Source organism: Protomyctophum parallelum, assembly GCF_964188405.1.
Source record: "Protomyctophum parallelum genome assembly, chromosome: 21".
NCBI classification, from domain to species: Eukaryota; Metazoa; Chordata; class Actinopteri; order Myctophiformes; family Myctophidae; genus Protomyctophum; species Protomyctophum parallelum.
This window is the reverse complement of record NC_139713.1, coordinates 13,898,210-13,914,251: the sequence shown is the minus strand read 5'-3', so window position 1 is coordinate 13,914,251 and position 16,042 is coordinate 13,898,210. Positions and strand designations below refer to the sequence as shown.

At 40.6% G+C, this 16,042-nt stretch overlaps 2 long non-coding RNA genes across 2 annotated transcripts; one reads left to right on the top strand and one right to left on the bottom strand.

The window, feature by feature from the left end:
* Window positions 1-4,383: 4,383 nt before the first annotated feature.
* Window positions 4,384-5,071, bottom strand: LOC310878671. The gene is made up of 3 exons (XR_014570907.1): window positions 4,993-5,071; window positions 4,610-4,716; window positions 4,384-4,507 (listed from the first exon to the last, which is right to left on the bottom strand). It is a non-coding gene; the product is annotated as an uncharacterized lncRNA (long non-coding RNA).
* LOC310878669 lies at window positions 5,012-15,729 on the top strand. The gene is made up of 3 exons (XR_014570906.1): window positions 5,012-5,136; window positions 5,429-5,482; window positions 15,669-15,729. It is a non-coding gene; the product is annotated as an uncharacterized lncRNA (long non-coding RNA).
* Window positions 15,730-16,042: the final 313 nt, after the last annotated feature.

Below are 16,042 nucleotides of genomic sequence, written 5' to 3'. Positions count from 1 at the left end.
ACTCACACACATAAACCACACTGGCTTGTTGTAGATGCAGCTCTTGAAAAGTCATAGGCCTACTGGTCAAGTGCACATGCTCATGTCCTGTCCTCCATTTTAATGCCAGACATAATCAGCAGAAGGGAACAGGCTGCAGTAGAGCTGTGTGAAGTCTGGTTTTAGAGCAGATCTGTCTTATCCCTAAAATGTTGAGCGAACTTTGATCTGTTCAAGTAGTCAAACCTTGTGATTAGAGGATTGTGTGTGTGTGTGTGTGTGTGTGTGTGTGTGTGTGTGTGTGTGTGTGTGTGTGTGTGTGTGTGTGTGTGTGTGTGTGTGTGTGTGTGTGTGTGTGTGTGTGTGTGTGTGTGTGTGTGTGTGTTCTCATACGTCCACCACTGTCCTCCAACTGTCCTCTCTCTCCATCACTCTCTCTCAAGTCTGGCATCAGTGGCGTGCACAGATACACTAGACACTAGGGGGTGCTAGATCACCACCTGCCCTTGCCCTCTGGACAGCAATGTGCCCTTTTGAAAAAAAAACTAAAACTAAAAAGTCTAAATCTATTTTTTTTTGTACAGTGTACAGTATGTGGACCATGGTGACATTGATCAATTCTTGATTAAAAAAAGCTTCTAATATATTATTTATGCCACAAAATCTATAAATCTCACACTATTAAGGCAACCGTGCCGGTTCCATGCGCTGCACAAGGTGCCCTTTTTTCACTTGAGCACCCGCCCCTCTAAATGTCTGTGCACGCCACTGTCTGGCATGGTGTAAATATGTGTCGACATCTTACAACATCTTATGACATCTTACAACAACTAAGCTCAACAAGATCTATACCCACCCACCATTGCTGAAAAAGTGAAAATAGTTTAAATATGTGCCTGAGGGGGCTTTAGAATAGCGGCGCAGGCATTACATATAGGACAAATGCACTTGGAATGGGAAATAGAGGGGGAGAAATCTAATAGTTTTTTTGTTTTTAATTTGTAATGCTACAGACATTTGTGCACAGCAACACCGTTGAAAACAAAATATTGCATTGTGAGTTTGAGCTTACAGGCCCATTTTGTCAATCAATCAAGTCACCTAACTCAAGTGGCATATTCCAAAAATATTCTTTAGGGACATGTGATCTACCTGTACAGCCTTTGTGATCTACTGGTAGATCGCAATCTACCTTTTGGGCACCCTGGATGAGAGTGACTGTATATTATTCTCTTGTATTGATTGTTTATATTGTGGTGGATATGCACACACAGGACAGTTCATAATGACATGTATAATTAACTGCGTTCTTGCCCATGTTTAATATGGTTGTTCCTCTTACCATAGGCAGCATTTTCCTTTAATGCAATGCATAATGTGTTACCTTTAAGAGTGAAGAAACACACCTCCAAGGTGTTGACGTATTTACCTCTGCGACAAGTTTTGTGTCGTTCATTCTCTGTCTGATTAAAAATTTGGCATCGACCGGGTTAACAGTGCCGGAGATTAGCTGCTCATGGACACACACACGGACGGACGGACGGAGTGCAAAACATACTCTCCCCCCATGCCTTCGGCCTGGTGGAGACAATTATCATTATTACATGATTACTATAAACCATGGGTCTGTGACGTGGGAGTACTGTGTAAAAAGTTACAGCGGCGGATGAGGAGGTATCACTGGGGCTACGTGAACTGGCAGAGTTGGGTGACTCCCCCATCAGAGGAGGAGGAGCCAAGCAGTGCTAGCACCTTCACAGGAGAAACTGACCTTTTCATGTCTAAATAAGGCCAGTTTGTTGTGTTTCCTCCTCCTGACACATAGCAGCAGGTTGTCATTGTTACAGAGACGTGCTGTGGGCCTGGGTGTCAGAAACGTGAAGTTCATTCTTATCTCATCTGAGTTCCCCTCTGGCTTAAAAAATGCTGCAGCGAGAAGGTTTTAGGATGTGGCGAGAACATATATCTCATGCAAGTCACCGTCGTCACGTGACTACGTGTATACTGTCCTCAATAATTACATTTTTCTTCTAATGAACTGAAAAATCATATACTGGACACGCATGTCCTCCCAGTTCAGCCTTTTAATACCAGACATAATCTATACATAATAGACACGGCCATGCTTAATTTTATGAGCACTGTTTCAGTTAATTTAGAAAATTGGGGCTGCTGGCTATTTAGAGCAGGGGCTAATGAATTTTCAACCCGCCTAAATCAACCCGCCTAAATATTACAATTTCTATTATATATTCAATTATATATGTTATATATTCAATTTCTATTATATATTCAATATTCAATATCTTTGTGAACCACAGTTGCTCTGTGCCCTGCACTCATTAAAAAACTTGTGTTCTCAACTCAAAAGTCTTCAGAGCATGATCGGTGCATGCAAACAAAAAGGACCCAAAAATATCAAATTAAGTCACTCACAAATACATTTATAATTATACCACTTTAAATAATAAGTCGAAGGAAGCGAGCTTCCTCAGTGTTTCTGAGACATATGGGGGTGTGAAATCTGGTTTTAAAACATGGCTAACACATGCACGTCACACTTAATTAGTGTGTGAAGTGTGAACATGCTAGAATCTGTTAGGCTTTTTAACAGGTTAATAAGCCAAAAATCACCAGGGATTTATCTATATCTCTGATAGTAGGCTAATCATCACTTAGTCACTCACTATACAGTTTTTCATTATACAGTATAGAGTTTCTCTTCAGTAAAAGTCTCCCCGTCCCTCCACCTCTTAAATAAACAGGAAATACATGTTCGGGTGAGTTGCCATTTTTCAACCAATCAGGAGAGCGTAACAGCTTTTGCAGTTCCAATTTTGTCTCATTTATTTGTGTCACCACTTTCACCAACTCTAGTTTAATCAGTAGAATTGTTAAATAAAGAGTTGAATAATGCTCTTGTCAAGTAAAGTTTTATTAAAAGCTTTCATAAAAAAACAGGGTTAAAATACAGCTACATAATATTGCACTACTACTTTCTCTACAGCGGCTAGACCAAAATCAGCTTCATCAAAAATAGCAGCTCTAGAAGATCATTACCTTGTGACGCGTTGTGAACTTGTAGATTTGCTATTTTTGAAGACTATTTTCTCAGAATGTTCACCTATTACTAGAATAATAATAATTAATAATAATGCAAGGTTCATGTGGTTAAAAACTAACAATACGAATATAAGAAGATCAAAAAGACATGATATGAGCGAACAAGCAAAAACAAATGGCATATATAGCTAAATAGAATGACATAATTTAGCTTCACCATCAGAACTTATTGGGTTAGTTGGATCTTTTCTTTTAGCAAATAAAATTATATGACCCACCCCAAACATATACTCTTTTCATTTAATGAAGGGGATGCCTGGCTTTTTGGCCAGACCAGTCCGCGGAAGGCAAAAGAAAAAATTGCCACCGGCAGATTGGCGTCTGGCCACTGCAAGGCTAAACAGAAGGAAGGCACAGAGGTCTAAAACCCAGTTCGTCACATGTCTGACACAGTTGCAACTTGCAACCAGTTGTAACAATTTGCAGTGGTCTGACTCTGAATTGACCCGTAGCAGGTAGGCACAATTTTGGTTGTGACTAGTTCAATTGCGAAGTGGACTATCTGGGCTTTAGCCTTTCATGATCAGAGGTCGACATTCTTGTGACTATCGGGAGCTTGGGCAAAAGAATCCCATGAGGTCCTTCTGATTGACTTGAATGAGCCCTTGTGGAGCGTTAATGCTCTGAGCCCTGCTGAACACTTTGACTGTTCATCAAATGTGCCTCTGTATGTATGTGGGGCCTTTTTAGTTTCAGCCACTGAAATACAGGGTCAGGCTAATGAACAGTGGGTGTACAGTAATACATTTTCATGTCAAGGACAGGAAAATGTATGTAATTGATATGTATTTGGCCGCAGACCCCCATCTAAAGGTCTTTATGTCAGAGACCCCAGAGACGTTTTTTTTAAAGTCTAAATTATAAATGTGTACATTTTTCTAAAATGTACAAAACTACAATATTCTTTTTTATCTGGCGACCCACTGGAACCGCACCAATGACTCCTAGGGGCCGCCGCACCACACTTTGAGAACTTCTGCACTATCTTCACTGTGAAAATAGCTGATCTACAAGCTCACAATGCATCGTGTTGTGACAGGCTGTGGGCTAGATCTGCTATTTTCGCAGAATGTTCGTCCCCAGAATAGGGTCAAGGTGTGAAAGCCAAATTAATAACATGCTAAAGCATCATAGTTGGTGGTTTGTGTTAAAGTGGTTATAGGTACAACATGTAGTACTTCAAGATATATCTTTTTTGAGTTTTTATCATTTTCACTAATTACTGCTGTAGCAGCAGAACACTGAACTGCAGTTGAAAAGTGAAAACAAACATCACTTAGTCTCACAGATTGAGGCCACTATAGCTGAACATCCATCATTAATCCATGTTCCAGGGTCAGTCCAGTGGGAGTAGGCTGCACAGTTCCTGTCTCCATCATTACGAGGATATCCACTGTACCAATACCTGCACAATAAACATGTATTTATTTAACCACATCCACTCAGTCACTCAAATAACTGACTATGATAGACTTTGATTACAATGAAAACATGTCAAATGTCTCACTCTGTTGTCAGTGGTGTTCCATCCACCCACGTCCAGCTGCCCTGAGTCCTGGTCAGACCAATCCATGATCCATAATGCCCCCCAGGGTTCAACCCTCTGATGAATACCTGATTATTTGTACATGATTGAATCATCATTAATTCTATTCAATAAACTTCACTATAATGATCGACACACGCACGCACGCACACACACACACACACACACACACACACACACACACACACACACACACACACACACACACACACACACACACACACATACACATACACACACACACACACACACACACACACACACACACACACACACACACACACACACACACACACACACACACACACACACACACACACACACACACACACACACACACTAACCTGCTCGTCTCTACTGTTAATGACCACCAGATCAGCTCCTAGACTCCGACATACGTCTCTACCTTCCTGCCATGTTTTCCATTCATTAATTGTTCTGTAGTAACAGCTCTCTGCAAACTTCTTCCATCCACAGGGACACGGCCTGTCTACAAACATCAAACAGGAGATTTACTTCAGTACATTTTCAATGTACTGAAAATGTATTATAACACACATAACACATAATAATAATAGTCAGAGATGTAGTGGAGTGGAGGCCAAAACATTCCTGGTATTTGTTTACTTCGGATAAGTATTTCAAGTTTGCGATAGGCCTACTTTATACTTCTACACTTCACTACTTCTCAGAGGCAAATATTGTAGTTAGTTTTGACTCCACTACTATTATTTTATTTATACCATTTTAATGTATTTTGTATCTTCTCTCACCTGCTAGCTGAGTCTTCAGCTGGTTTACTTCACGTTGAAGTAGGTCCTTCTCCTGGTTCAGGTTGTTGTTCAGGATATTTAGCTGGCTATTCTCCAGGCTCAGGGTATCGTTGGACTTCATTCTGTTACTGGCTAAACCATCTGCAAGGACAGAAATGGATGACAACACTGTTGTTACTACTGTTCATGTGGACTGACCCCATGCTTCCTTCTATGCATTCACTCTCCCCTGTCTTTTCACCTGACAGGGGAGAGTTTCCCCAGCCGGACGTAGCGTGTGGAAGGAACACGTTCCTTACCCCTCCGTCAGGCACCCTGGCTGGCCAGGGGGAGGTAGTTTAAAGACCAGGATTACTGCATGTTTTTTGTGAGGGTACCTACCCTAGGGGACACGGGGAGAACATGCAAACTCCACACAGAAATGCCCTTTCGCCAACCCCGCCTCGGGTATGGGCACTGAGGAGGGAACACGCACCCAGCACCCACAGCGTCCCCAGCGGGAATCGAACCGAAGACCTTCTATCTGTGAGAGGCAACAGCACTACCAACTGTGCCACGGTGCCCCTAACACCACTTTATTCAGCATACTTTGCAGATGCATCAGTGATGCTAATTTTTAAAAAAAGTCACCTGAAGTTTTTCGTTAATACTGTGGAAATCTGGATGCCCATCGTCACAAATAGGGGAAAAAAATCTGAATTTGTCTTCAGAGTTAAATACTGTAGTCTGTAGTGGCTTTTATAGATGTCACAGCTAGGCAACAAAGTGATGTGGTATTTTAGTGACATGTAATACTCACAGTGCACAGCCTGGGCTATGGTCACACTCATCAGCATAAGACCCAGACACACAGCAACACCCACAACAACTCTGAAAGGCCTTCTCCCTGTTAAGACAAAAACAAGAAAAGAGTAAATGCCGTTAGCTAAACCCAACCGGACCAAAGTACTTTGAAATGACCTCTAAAATACTTTTACACATAAAGTGAATCACTTCTATAACTGTCCTTGGCCTCAACTCTCTCACATTCTTTGTCAAGACTGGAAAAGCATAAATATATGTACACATCTTTCAAGGATGAGAGGCTACTACTATTGACAAGTTAATAAATGGTAACTATCTTGATTATTACTCTCAGAGTCCTTGATTGGTTTAATGAAAATGGCACTTATCATGATTTTTTTGTAAATTATGTACTTAGTTAATTCAGTCAGAGAACTCACAAATAGACATAAGATGTAATGCGAGCGTGAATGCTATTTTATCTTGGCATTCGGGGCTTTGCTACAGTCTCTCTCTCTCTCTCTCTCTCTCTCTCTCTTGCACACACACACACAACACACACACACACACACACACACACACACACAACACACACATGCACACACATGCACACACACAAACATGTGGGAGAAGGAGGGAGGTAGATCAGTTAAAATCTTTGAACCTATGGTTTAAAAGGTTTATTGGTGATTTTTAGTCTTAGTAATATCTCTTACCAGACAGCTTCTTCTTGTTCCGTAGATCTCCATAGACGGCATCGCCTATCTTGTGCAGATCAAGACTCTCATAATGTCCTCCTTCAGACATTTCTACATTAGTTCTTCTTGCAGTGACGGTGGTGTCATTCTCGTAATCTGTATCGTCTTGGTCTCCATCTTGGACCTCAATGTTTTCAGAATGCCTCGCTACAGTCATCTGCACTTTTATGACTTCAATTCTTCCTGCAGGTTTTTGATCTCTTCACAACACACTGAGTTCCTATATACTATCTTCACTACCCTAAACGATGACAGCACTGTTATTTTGACAGCTCACACTGTATGCACACACACACCCACACCACACACACACACACACACACACACACACACACACACACACACACACACACACACACACACACACACACACACACACACACATATGCAGTTTCCCTGCTATCATGTCATGATCTCTAGTCTAAAGTTACACAACACACAACTGTCCAGTTTTAAGAACACCAACACCAACGATTTTAAATAAAAGTTCAATGACAAATAAGGACACATTTTATTGAGCTGACAGGTTTTAGTCAAAATGATGTAGCAGGTATATAAGATATACAAGTGAATGAATGCATTCCACCAAAGATCCCTCACATGCTATATTATTTATTGACACTATTATTTCGTAATGTTTTGTGCAATAGATTGTTTTGGGAGCATAATGTGTTATTTTATTTTGAAGTCCTCACTCCTGTTGACGTGACGCCTGCACTCCATAGACTTTACATGTTAAAAGACCTACATTCAGAAGCCATAACAACGCATAAACTTTATTCTATTTGGTTTAGCGGTCTTAACATCTTGTTTTCTTCATAATAATATTGGTCTTTTACATTTTAACATTTGGAAATGGCCGTAAATGGTGCAGAGAAAGCAGGTAGGGATGTAGCTCTGGTCCATAGCCTTACTCACGCACATTCCTCCTCCTACAGATTTTGTCCAAATCTCACAAAAATCGGCACACATGATCTCCGGACCTATCCGATTAAAACACCAACTGCAGAATGTTGGTAGTGCGTATCGTTCGGCCGTAATCGTTGTCCGATGATATAGTATAATATAGTATATTATGACATTAGAAATGAGACTTTAAACTAGTGACTGGAAGAAGAAAGTATTCATGACCATGTTTATTAAGGTAATACAGTCTAGATGAAGTTGGGCCAAAATACATGGGCCTCTATGGAGCTATGGGGCTTTTTGGGTCCAGTCCAGCGCCACAACAGGCCATTATTATGAACTACCGATTTCAAATGAGGCTTCACGAAATATCTGGCTGACTGCCCCCCTGATCGCAACGCAAATACAGTCTAGGTGAAGTTGGGCCCAAATACATGGACCTCTATGGGAATATGGGTTTTTTTGGGCCCAATGACAGCGCCACAACAGGCCATTATATGAACTTTCAGGATGTCCCGATTTCACAAAATATCTGTCTGACTGCCCCCCTGGACTGAACCAGTGTCAGTTCTGTGTCAAGGGGGTGTAGTTTTGTTCCGTGGCCAGTAGCTGGTGCTGCTTCTATCCCGTGGGAGGTCTGACAGCTCAGCTTCAACTTGGAGACAAGAGAGGAAAGAGGAGATTAATGGAGATATAGAGGTGTGTGTTTGTGCATGAGTCATGAAGCATATAACGTTCAATTAAATGTTAATTAATTTGAGTCATATTAAAGTATTTATTGTGGTTTATATGTTCAGATCGATGTTCAGATGAATTGAATATGAATGACTGCAAACTGTTAATTAGGAATCAATCAATCAGAAGAGATATCATGTCAACAGCATTTTGTGAAATGAAAGCCTGCAGAGGGAATTAAGGGAAGGCCAGCTTTGACAGAGGACGTGGTTTAAAAGTGACTTGACTAAAACAACACAGAATGAAATGGCTTCATTGTACACATGGTTAGTGCTTTATTATTGAGGCTGTGAGCTTGAGCTCTGTTATGTCCGTCATGACAGGAAACAATGTTTTCACCTTTAGCAACGCTAGAAGTTTGGTGGCTCTATAAGTGTCTGGTAACTGTGGAATAATGTTACGTTTAAATGTAAAGTTACCCAAAGCTTCTCTGAACACAGAACACATACAGTACATGTATTGTTTCCATGTGAGGTAGACAGTCAGCTGTACCAGCAGGAGGCAGACAGACAGACAGAAACAGCAGAAGGACTAACAGACAGACAGACAGGTAGAGAGCTGTCTGTAGAGCAGAGCCATGTCAGCCCAGGGTCCACTCAGCACCTGCATACTGTCCCTGGATGGAACATAGGCATCATATTACAATAATAATATCTCAAATTTATATGGCGCATATATATCCAAATATACATAATATACTATGCTATGATATCATTTTAATTTACACAAATGTGTCCCAAATTGTGGGTGGGGATATAAGATATTCTGTGTATGTGTATCGTATTTATTTTTTTATTTTTTTATCCCACGATTTTGTAACCCATTTTTCACCCCTGTGTCAATCATCTAATCCTAATGTGATCCTGGGGGAAGTTTCCCTGGTTGGACGTAGCGCGTGGAAGGAACACGTTATTCACGTGTATCGTATTATATGTGATATTTCTAGTAGGCATAGAGGTCCAATTTAACATTTACAGTTGTCGTCAGAGGTTTGACTTTACGTTACAGTGTGTTCAGATTTCTATCCGTAAAACTTTGTATATTATAAAATAATGAAATGTGACACTGTTAACAAATAAATCAATAACATTGGAATTCATGATAGGGTAATCTTTTGCCCCAGCATTTCCAGTGGCATATCAGTAACATTCTGCATACTTTTTGCCCTGAGTCCTCATTAATGTCTGATGCTGAGGTCTCTTCTAGTCCCACTTGTTCCTGAGATCAGTGGCATTTTATAAATATCATGGTGACATTTATGAGTTGAGGTTAGTTTGGGTTAAGCGGTGCCTTTGACATAATGCACAATGCTAACCTTTTGTTGCTTGCTGTACTTTAATTCTAGATGAGAATATCTGGGCAATACCGGTATGAGAATGTATTATAAAAACTCCATGTCCTCAAATTATTACATAAGCCATATAAAAGCTAAATAATTGCATATCGGTAGGTATAGCCTACTCACTGTTTTGATGCATCCAAGTGTGCAGAATCTGAAGTGAAGTCAATGGAGATGAATGGACTTCATGTAGTGTAGAATCCTTGCAAACTGAGCTGAATTGAAATACTATGGAGAGAGACCATGCAGTCTAATGCAAATTACGATGTCTAGACTATACAGTACCTTTGCACTGGGGGGGAATACATCTCAAACTCAATAAGTTAACTTGACAACCTTGATTTAGCTGGAAGCACAATCTACAAGCCCAGGGCCAGAGCACGTACTTCCAGAAGTTCTGCCAATCTCAAAAGAAAGTTAGTTTATCTGGGGAATTGAGACAAATATGCTACCACTATACTACGAGGTGAACTTTGATCTGATCAACTAGTCAAACCCCCCCCCCCCCCCCCCCTACTTACTTTTATTTGTACTTTGTTAGAAATTCAGTGTCCCCTCTCTGTCCTCTCTCTCTCAAGTCTGGCATGGTGTAAATGTGTCGACATCTTACAACAACTAAATTGATCAGCTCAACAAGATCTACCCACCATTGCTGAAAAAGTGAAAATAGTTTAAATATGTGCCTGAGGGGGCTTTAGAATAGCGGCGCAGGCATTACATATACGTAGGACAAATGCACTTGGAATGGGAAATAGAGGGGGAGAAATCTAATAGCTTTTTTGTAATGCTACAGACATTTGTGCACAGCAACACTGTTTGTGAGTTTGAGCTTACGGGCCCCTTTTGTCAATCAAGTCACCTAACTCAAGTGGCATATTTCAAAAATAGTTTTTTATATGTTTAAATTAAATATTCTTTAGGGACATGTGATCTACCTGTTGTCACAGTGAGCAGGAGATAGAACCCAAATGCAGAGGAGAGTAGTTTCAAACACTGGTTTATTAAATAAAGCAGGTTAGCTACAACACAAGGCAGCAAGCAAGAAAACTCAGGGAAGCCCTTTTGCCAAACTTTTCAAAAGTAAAGGGCAAAAATCCAAAAAGGCAAAACACATAAGTCCAAAAACCTTACAGACACGGAATTCCAGGTACAGGATAATCACAGGAAAGGTTGCGCACCGGACAATGGTTTATGTTCCCACAGTTTGTGTGTGTAATGAGTCCAGTCTTTATAGGAGGTGGGTTGATTGGGGAAATGTTCTCAGGTGTGAAAAGGGGCATGGCACTGCTGGGCTGGGGATGGAGTGGGAACAGGTGTGTGACAATGACTGAGGGTAGGAATGGAGAGTGGGGGTGGCTGACAGGGAGATAGTATGCAGACCATGACACCTGTACAGCCTTTGTGATCTACTGGTAGATCGCAATCTACCTTTTGGGCACCCTGGATGAGAGTGACTGCATGTATATTATTCTCTTGTATTGATTGTTTATATTGTGGTGGATATGCACACACAGGACAGTTCATAATGACATGTATAATTAACTGCGTTCTTGCCCATGTTTAATATGGTTGTTAGTGTGTTACCTTTAAGAGTGAAGAAACACACCTCCAAGGTGTTGACGCATTTAGATTAAACGGAGTGCCACCATCATTGGCTTTTCCAAGAGGGATAAATCTCCTTCTTTTCTCTGCCTACACCGGCACTCACTTATTAGCACTTTGAGATTTATACAAATTTAAAGTGCATTATGTATAAAATCCATTATTATAATTATCATTATTACATGATTACTATAAACCATGGGTCTGTGACGTGGGAGTACTGTGTAAAAGGTTACAGCGGCGGATGAGGTGGTATCATTGGGTTGGGGCTACGTGAACTGGCAGAGTTGGGTGACTTCCCCATCAGAGGAGGAGGAGCCAAGCAGTGCTAGCACCTTCACAGGAGAAACTGACCTTTTTCATGTCTAAATAAGGCCAGTTTGTTGTGTTTCCTCCTCCTGACACATAGCAGCAGGTTGTCATTGTTACAGAGACGTGCTGTGGGCCTGGGTGTCAGAAACGTGAAGTTCATTCTTATCTCATCTGAGTTCCCCTTAAAAAATGCTGCAGCGAGAAGGTTTTAGGATGTGGCGAGAACATATATCTCATGCAAGTCACCGTCGTCACGTGACTACGTGTATACTGTCCTCAATAATTACATTTTTCTTCGAATGAACTGAAAAATCATATACTGGACACGCATGTCCTCCCAGTTCAGCCTTTTAATACCAGACATAATGTATACATAATAGACACGGCCATGCTTAATTTTATGAGCACTGTTTCAGTTAATTTAGAAAATTGGGGCTGCTGGCTATTTAGAGCAGGGGGTAATGGATTTTGGTTTACATAGAAGTCAGTCAATTGGCTTTGTGGGGAGAATCACCCCCCCCCCCCCCCTGCTCCTGCCTATATACACAATCAATCCGCCTAAATATTACAATTTCTATTATATATTCAATTATATATGTTATATATTAAATTTCTATTATGTATTCAATATCTTTGTGAACCACAGTTGCTCTGTGCCCTGCACTCATTAAAAAACTTGTGTTCTCAACTCAAAAGTCTTCAGAGCATGATCGGTGCATGCAAACAAAAAGGACCCAAAAATATCAAATGAAGTCACTCACAAATACATACAATATACAATATACATTTATAATTATACCACTTTAAATAATAAGTCGAAGGAAACGAGCTTCCTCAGTGTTTCTGAGACATATGGGGGTGTGAAATCTGGTTTTAAAACATGGCAAACACATGCACGTCACACTTAGTGTGTGAAGTGTGAACATGCTAGAATCTGTTAGGCTTTTTAACAGGTTAATAAGCCAAAAATCACCAGGGCTTTATCTATATCTCTGATAGTAGGCTAATCATCACTTAGTCACTCACTATACAGTTTTTCATTATACAGTAGGCTATAGAGCTTTTCTTCAGTAAAAGTCTCCCCGTCCCTCCACCTCTTAAATAAACAGGAAATACATGTTCGGGTGAGTTGCCATTTTTCAACCAAGCAGCTTTTGCAGTTCCAATTTTGTCTAATTTATTTGTGTCACCACTTTCACCAACTCTAGTTTAATCAGTAGAATTGTTAAATAAAGAGTTGAATAATGCTCTTGTCAAGTAAAGTTTTATTAAAAGCTTTCATAAAAAACAGGGTTAAAATACAGCTACATAATATTGCACTACTACTTTCTCTACAGCGGCTAGACCAAAATCAGCTTCATCAAAAATAGCAGCTCTAGAAGATCATTACCTTGTGACGCGTTGTGAACTTGTAGATTTGCTATTTTTGAAGACTATTTTCTCAGAATGTTCACCTATTACTAGAATAATAATAATGAATAATAATGCAAGGTTCATGTGGTTAAAAACTAACAATACGAATATAAGAAGATCAAAAAGACATGATATGAGCGAACAAGCAAAAACAAATGGCATATATAGCTAAATAGAATGACATAATTTAGCTTCACCATCAGAACTTATTGGGTCAGTTGGATCTTTTCTTTTAGCAAATAAAATGATATGACCCACCCCAAACATATACTCTTTTCATTTAATGAAGGGGATGCCTGGCTTTTTGGCCAGACCAGTCCGCGGAAGGCAAAAGAAAAAATTGCCACCGGCAGATTGGCGTCTGGCCACTGCAAGGCTAAACAGAAGGAAGGCACAGAGGTCTAAAACCCAGTTCGTCACATGTCTGACACAGTTGCAACTTGCAACCAGTTGTAACAATTTGCAGTGGTCTGACTCTGAATTGACCCGTAGCAGGTAGGCACAATTTTGGTTGTGACTAGTTCAATTGTGAAGTGGACTGGGCTTTAGCCTTTCATGATCAGAGGTCATTCTTGAGACTATCGGGAGCTTGGGCAAAAGAATCCCATGAGGTCCTTCTGATTGACTTGAATGAGCCCTTGTGGAGCGTTAATGCTCTGAGCCCTGCTGAACACTTTGACTGTTCATCAAATGTGCCTCTGTATGTATGTGGGGCCTTTTTAGTTTCAGCCACTGAAATACAGGGTCAGGCTAATGAACAGTGGGTGTACAGTAATAGTCGCATCGCGACTATTACATTTTCATGTCAAGGACAGGAAAATGTATGTAATTGATATGTATTTGGCCGCAGACCCCCATCTAAAGGTCTTTATGTCAGAGACCCCCGAGACGTTGTTTTAAAAGTCTAAATTATAAATGTGTACATTTTTCTAAAATGTACAAAAAAATAGCCAAACTACAATATTCATTTTTATCTGGCGACCCACTGGAGCCGCACCAATGACTCCTAGGGGCCGCCGCACCACACTTTGAGAACTTCTGCACTATCTTCACTGTGAAAATAGCTGATCTACAAGCTCACAATGCATCGTGTTGTTACAGGCTGTGGGCTTGTAGATCTACTATTTTCGCAGAATGTTCGTCCCCAGAATAGGGTCAAGGTGTGAAAGCCAAATTAATAACATGCTAAAGCATCATAGTTGGTGGTTTGTGTTAAAGTGGTTATAGGTACAACATGTAGTACTTCAAGATATATCTTTTTTGAGTTTTTATCATTTTCACTAATTACTGCTGTAGCAGCAGAACAATGAACTGCAGTTGAAAAGTGAAAACAAACATCACTGGTTAGTCTCACAGATTGAGGACCCTGTAGTTGAACATCCATCATTAACCCATGTTCCAGGGTCAGTCCTGTGGGAGTAGGCTGCACAGTTCTTGTCTCCATCATTACGAGGATATCCATTGTCCCAGTACCTGCACAATAAACAATGTATTAATTTAACCACATCCACTCAGGCACTCAAATAAAGTGACTTTGACAGACTTTGATTACAATAAAATGTCAAATGTCTCACTCTGTTGTCAGTGGTGTTCCATCCACCCACTTCCATCTGCCCTGAGTCCTGGTCAGACCAATCCATGATGCATGATGCCCCCCAATCCTCAATCCTCTGATGAATACCTAATTATTTGTACATGATTGAATCATCATTCATTCTATTCAATAAACTTCACTATAATGATCGACGCACGCACGCACGCACGCACGCACGCACGCACGCACGCACGCACGCACACACGCACGCACTCACACACACACACACACACACACACACACACACACACACACACACACACACACACACACACACACACACACCCCCACACACACACACACACACACACACACTAACCTGCTCGTCTCTACTGTTAATGACCACCAGATCAGCTCCTAGACTCCGACATTCGTCTCTACCTTCCTGCCATGTTTTCCATCCAGCAGTTCTGTAGTAACAGCTCTCTCCAAACTTCATCCATCCACAGGGACACGGCCTGTCTACAAACATCAAACAGGAGATTTACTTCAGTACATTTTCAATGTACTGAAAATCTATTATAACACACAACACATAATAATAATAAGTCAGAGATGTAGTGGAGTGGAGGCCAAAACATTCCTGGTATTTGTTTACTTCGGATAAGTATTTCAAGTTTGCGATGGGCCTACTTTATACTTCTACACTTCACTACTTCTCAGAGGCAAATATTGTAGTTAGTTTTGACTCCACTACTATTATTTTATTTATACCATTTTAATTTATTTTGTATCTTCTCTCACCTGCTATCTGTGTCTTCAGCTGGTTTACTTCACGTTGAAGCAGGTCCTTCTCCTGGTTCAGGTTGGTGTTGTCAGACTCTAGCCGGTTCTTCTCCTGGTTCAGGTTGGTGTAGTCTGTTGTTGTTGCAAATATTGTAGTTAGTTTTGACTCCACTACAGTTATGTATTTATTTTATTTATACAATTTTAATTTATTTTGTATCTTCTCTCACCTGCTATCTGTGTCTTCAGCTGGTTTACTTCACTTTGAAGCAGGTCCTTCTCCTGGTTCAGGTTGTCGTTGAGGATATTTATCTGGGTATAATCCAGGCTCAGGGTATCGTTGGACTTCATTCTGTTACTGGCTGAACCATCTGCAAGGACAGAAATGGATGACAACACTGTTGTTACTACTGTTCATGTGGACTGACCTCATGCTTCCTTCTATGCATTCAC